General features: G+C 50.2%; 1 long non-coding RNA gene across 1 annotated transcript in view; it reads left to right on the top strand.

Annotated features, from left to right (window-relative positions):
- Window positions 1-320: 320 nt before the first annotated feature.
- The window catches only part of LOC102386166, a 13,450-nt gene continuing 7,659 nt past the window's right edge, over window positions 321-6,111 (top strand). The window contains exons 1-2 of the long non-coding RNA XR_323414.1: window positions 321-384; window positions 1,050-1,205. This is a non-coding gene — a long non-coding RNA (uncharacterized LOC102386166). The remainder of the gene's footprint in view (window positions 385-1,049; window positions 1,206-6,111) is intronic.

The raw sequence follows: 6,111 nt of genomic DNA, 5'->3' as shown, positions 1-6,111 counted from the left end.
AGAATAAACCATACAGGCATGTGGATTATTTTGCTGATATAACTGTCTACACTGCCACCATAGTGACTGTCACAGAGCACCAAGGTACCTACTCCTCTTAGAGCAGAGATTGCCCGGGTAGAGAGCACATACAGCCAGATAAGAACCCAGGTGCAGGTTGACATGACAACCAGTTAATGAGGGAATTGGCTGCACTTGCACCTGGTCAGCTGGCCGGAGGAGGCAGGGCCCTAGGCCCATATAAACCCTAGCGCTGGGGCTAGGCAGTTAGTTTCCTACTAGCAGTTGAAGGGGAAGGAGCCTCTAGGGAGGGTGGGTGTCAGAGATGTTATAGTTGGTGGATATGCTACCCTTAGAACAAAGGGGACACCAGGAGCCCATAAGGTATCCTTGCCTACTAGGCACCAAACTTCAGAGAGGGAGTTTTACTCTTTTAAAGGGGCAGAGCATGACTTGAGTTTTGTGTTGTTACAGCCCAGGGGCTCATGGTGGCTGGCTGTTGTTTGTTCTGTCTGATTAAAATTGGTGGTTTGGGTGAGGCTATCTGGGGAAGGAGGAGGCCTCATTGGGGGTCCACTAGAGTGGGGACCCCAGGTGCTAGTGAGGTGCTGAGACAGGGCTGCAGAGAGGACAAGGGGGGCCAAATCAGAGCAAGGCCCAGACAGGACAACATCAGTGCCATCTGTGAGGCTTGGGGCTTGGTAAAGGGGTGGTTGGAGCCACACATAGCCATTAAGGCTGAGAGACTCGGGAACTGTCCACCGTGAAGTGGGATGCCAGGGGGTCTATGAATAACAGGGTTTAATAGAATCTAGCCAGACTGTGTCCAAACCTAAAAATTGAGAGCAGCCTCCCTATATTAATCATGCCAACAAGACATGATGGGTGAAATAGAGGGTGCCTATAGGGCAAGACTGGCACAGTTAAGGAGCCTAGGAATAACATGGCCACTCTTAGGGGCCCCACCCTGCTACAGTGACATTGGTTATTGATCTGATTTTATGTATAGGCCTAACTGGCATGGCTAGACCTTTGTTTTCTTTGTTCAGTCAGCAGGGTCCCAAGCTGAGCTTACCTTCCTTCGATATCTGGATTCTTAGAAGGAGAAGAAACCTCAGGGGAATTTTCAACCAAGACCCAGAAAGAGAGTGGGATCCTACTTACTATTGCATTACTCACTGGCAAAAGGACCATTTAATTTTCAGGTAAAGTCTTCATGCTTTCTCATCCACTTCAAAGGAGCTTCCTGAAAACATCAACAATACTGCCTCACTATGCTTCTCCAAATACTTCCTTCAAACTCTCCTCTGCCATGAGGCTTACACAAAGCTTGGTAACAGTTAAGGTGCTGGTGTGCTAGGACTGCAGTTGATCATGCAAACCACTATGCTCTAGTTTCTCTGTACTCCTCTCTCTGTCTATATCCATTGGTTGTTTCTTCTTTCACATTTAAATTGGGAAGCTCTTCGGGGCTGGAACTATCTTTTGGCTTTGCTCTTAATACAATGGTATCCTAGTCTATGACTGAGGTTTTCAGGTACTTTGAATGAATTATGAAAGGTACAGTTATTCTGCAGTAGGCTATGGGATTTTTATCATATTGGGTACAAGCAAAACAATCTTTCAGGAAACCAAGGTTTAAGCAGAGGCAGACAAACAGTAAAAAGGCCTAATGTTGGCAGGATGGAGCATGGTGAGCCACGGGGTGGGTAAAATAGACAGGCTAGTATGCCAAATACTGGCTCTGGGTGGTCTAGAGTAAAACTTGCTAAGAATGGGCAAAGGAAGCTTCATTGTTTGGGGAGAAGCAAGGTAGGTACATGTGAAAACTTTGAGCTAGATTTGATCAGTTTCTAGAATTCAGAAGAAGATGCTGTAATGAGAGATTAAGTGGGGTAAAAAGAGGAAGGGAAAATGGATTATTTGCTAGTATGAGCTCATCTGCTGGAGCCAGCCAGCATAGGATAGCTAGAATTTACCTTAGTCCAGTATAAGCAACTAGATCAACTGAAGTTGCTTTATGCTCATTAATAAATATTGCAACATTGCTATCTAATATATTGTTGGCATTTTTGTTAGTAGCAAGGGTCGGCAAGGCTTCTGGGTGGAGTGCCAAAAAACCTCAACCTTGACTTGTAAGATGTTGGCGTGCCAGGAACAGATGGTAGGGGAGTTGCAAGGGTCCCAATCCTTGTTGTGGAAGTGTAGTCCTGGCCCCTTCCTTGCTGTCTGCCCTGAGGTGCATGTGCACCTGCCACCAGCAGTGAGCTGGGCTGGGTGCTCTGCAGCCCTGGTGCAATTGCTTGCAGCCTCCCCATTGCCTGCTGTGAGAAGGCCAGGCTTTGTGGCAGAAGGCAGGGGACTACCCAGAGCCTGGGCTGGTTGTGGCAGGCAGCCAGGAGGCTGCATGTGGCTACACCGGGGTCCGCAGAGCTGTTCCTGGTGGCGGGTGCATAGGCACCTTGGGGCAGACGGTGAGGAAGGGGCTGGGCTGCAGTGCCACAACAAGGATCGGGCCTTTCATGGCTCTCCTACCATCTACCCTGATGCACTTGTGCATCCATCACCGGTAAGGAGCCAGGCTGGGGCTCTGTGAATCTTGGTGCAGCTGCTTGTAGCATCCCAGCTGCCTGCCAAAGCCAGCCTGGGCTCTGGGCACTCCCCTGTTGCCCACCATGGAACCTGAGCTGTTCACAAGCACCTATACCATGTCTGTGGAGCCCCAACCTGGCTCATTGCCACTCATGGGTGCATGGGCCCTTCACAGCTCCCCTGTTGTCTGCCTGGAGGTGCACAATCCTTGCTGTAGCAGCACAGCCCTAGCCTCTTCCCTGCCATCTACTCCAAGGTGCATATGCCAAACAAAATGCCTTCACACATCATGCTCTGACATGCATACCAGGAGTTGCTGACCCCTGTGTTATAGTATTTTCCAACACTGGTTTAAAACAACTCTAACTGCTGTTGGTTTTTGGATTCAATAGCTGGATTTAATAAGATGGTCATTCAAATTCCAGCAGTAATACAGCAATACTAATGCCAGTATTCATGTGGATATTGATGCTATTGATTCTGTGATGAATTGAAGTCCCACTGAAAACAATGACAGTTACCTTGACTTCTGAGAAAAGAGGGGTTATTTTTAACCTTCAGTTTTCTTCTAAGATGATGGTGAGGTCTGCTAAAATAAGACAAACTTGATTGTATTTCTCAGCTGTCAGATGTGGACAGTGCTACAAAGCTATAGATTACTTTCAACCTCAAGATGATAATATCTGCTAGGGCTGTGGGAGTCTTTAGATCCCGCTTCAGCATCTGAAGAGTCCCTTCTGGGTCAAAGCAGGATCCCAGTAATGGTGTCCGGAGCAGGTCAGGGGCATCCAAAGTGCTTTAAGCCACTTCAGCCATTTTGAGGCAAATTAGAAGAGGTGGGGGGGGGAAGACTGTCTGTCTGTAGATAGCCAGTGAGAAGGATTTCTCCCTGGCTACCTCTCCAATGGCAGCGTCTGTGGGATGCGACTAAAAAAAGTATAAAAACCCCCTGTTTCCAGCCCTTCTGGAAACTGAAAGCTGCCTTTTGCAGCTTGTTCCCTGTCAGCAGCTGTGAGAGAGAGGAACACTGTGACTGAGACCTGCCTACTGCTTTTTCATGTTATAAAGGAGTGGTTAGGGTTTAGCTTGGCTATTCAGTTAAATTATTAGTAGTATTACAACTCAATTTATTTCTTTGAATTATTTTTTGGGAACTTGTTTGGAAAACTTTGCAAAAAGACAGTTGTGTTTTCCCAGCCATTGTTATCTATCACTGTGCAGGAAGGCACAGATTGCTTCCATGCATGCGTGTGCATACACAGAGACCCAGAATATAGGGGAAAAACTTCACAGTGGAAGAAGACAGGCAGATATTTACAGAAGAGCAAGACACAGATAATATAGAGACACAGGAAGACACGCAAATAATTACATTCACACCACAAGATACTCAATATAGTGAGAGCCAAAAGAAGACACGCACACAATTTCATTCACACCACAAGATAGACATAGATATTCACAGGAGAACAAGACCGACAGATATACAAAAGGATTCACACACACAGAGAGACCTTCTTGCAGCACAGGAAAGATCAGGATGAAGCATCCTGGAAAGGCAGGTGCCCGGTCTTCTGGCAGAGGAGGGAGAGGGGGTAGGGAGAGAGCTAGAGCTGTGAGCTTCCCCCCTTCCCAAACACAGATGCATTCTATTCCTGAACAGCCCTGGCATCAGTGCTGCTACTGGAAGCCAGGAGGTGGGAGCAGTGTCTACACCTAATGTCCCTGTACTGCCACCACCTCCACTTAGTCCAGAAGTGGGCAACAGCTGTGGAATCACTGCCTCTTCCACTCCAATTTCAGCAGTCAGTGTGAGCCTCCCACTGCCAAAGGAGGAGCTGGAGCTGGAACCAGGGATGCTGTGTGCGCTGGCTCAAGCAACTCTGGGGACTGAGTGGGAAGCAGAGTTAGTGTTCCACACCCCTCACACTTCCCCTAGGCCCAAGTCTCCTCTGGAAAGCAGCATCTCAGAGGAGGCTGCTGCCATCTGCCAGCACTGCTGAAGGGACAGGAGCTGGGACAAGGATGTGAGACACTTCTCCACCATGGCTGTGCTGTTGCATCTGAGGAGGCACCATCCCCTTGCCTTTCTTTCTGCTGCTCAGCCTGGCACCGGTGCAAGTGCCAAAAGGGAAGTCCTGCACTCATTCCAAAGCCCCCTTGCCTTCAAGCCAGAGGCAGGCCACCCTGGACCAGTGGGGGAAAGGTGGACAGAAAGTGGGGTGCGTTCCCAAGGTGCCTGAGATCACCCAGAGCATTGGGGAGATGCTTGCTCTGGATAGCCAGCCCTTCTCCCTAGTTGAGCAACCAGGATTCAGGCAATTCGTAGCATTTCTGGCCCCATTTTACAAAGTGCCCACATGCACCACCTTTAGCAGGGCGGTGGTGCCCTCTCTGTATGAGGCATTCAGGCAAGATCTGCGCAAGGCAGGGCTGCTGGTAGCCTTGCACTTCACCTCCGACATCTGGAGCAGCAGGGTGGCAATCACGCCTACCTCTCCCAGACGGGGCACTGGTGCGATCAGTCAGGCCGTCAGTGGGCTCTACTGCAAGCCAAAGTGCTGGATGAGTCCCACTCGACAATGGGGCCAATATGGTGAAGGCTGTCCATGATGCCAACTTTGTTGGTATCAACTGTGTGGTACACAGGCTGCACCTAATAGTGAGGGATGCCTTGGAGGGGGACAGGACTACTGGTAATGGCGCTGCCACCAGTACTGCTACAAGCCAGCTGATTGCAAAATGCAGGAAGGTGGCGGGCTACTTCCATCGCAGCATCAAGTGGGTCAAGATGCTGTGGGAGAAACAGGCAGAGTTCAGCATCCTGCAGCACAGAATCACGTAGGATGTGGAGACTCGGTGGAACTCCACATACCTGATGCTCCAGATGCTGGTGGGGCAACAGAAGGCCATCCATGATATGGCCTTGCTTGGTGAGATAGGGATCAGCGCCCCCCTGAACAGAGCTGACTGGGGTACCATCTCCCAGATGTTGGTGGTCCTCAAGCCCTTCCTCGAGGCCACCAAGACCCTTAGCACTAGCGATGCCCTCCTCAGCCAGGTGATCCCCCTAGTGAGGGAACTGGAGAACCAAATGGAGAAGGGATCAATGTTCCTGGCTGGGGCAGGCCACTGTCACCAGATGTACAGGCCCTGGTGAGGTGACTGAAGGAGGGCATCAGGAGATGGCTATATCCCTTGCAGTTCAGTACAGTCCACATGATGGCAGGCATGTGCGACCCAAGGGTGAAAGGGAGCATGTGCACTGGCAGCCCAAAAACCCTTGATCACTGGATGCAGGTGCTGGTGAGCAAAGTCAGGGAGGCCAAAGTGCAGAGGTGAGGGGATGTGGAAGAGGGGGATCCACTTTCCCATGCCAGCACTCCTGGCACCAGCACCAGCCAGTCTCCTCCATGCCAGCCACTGCCAATGTAGGCCATGGGCATGGCTTCGATGATGGGGTCCAAACGCACCAGATCCCAGCCTAGGGCAGGGAGCACCGAGGCTTCAGTGGCTCCA

This window comes from Alligator sinensis, unplaced genomic scaffold (genome assembly GCF_000455745.1).
Source record: "Alligator sinensis unplaced genomic scaffold, ASM45574v1 scaffold203_1, whole genome shotgun sequence".
In the NCBI taxonomy this organism is placed as follows: Eukaryota; Metazoa; Chordata; order Crocodylia; family Alligatoridae; genus Alligator; species Alligator sinensis.
This window is presented reverse-complemented; position numbering and strand designations above follow the sequence as displayed.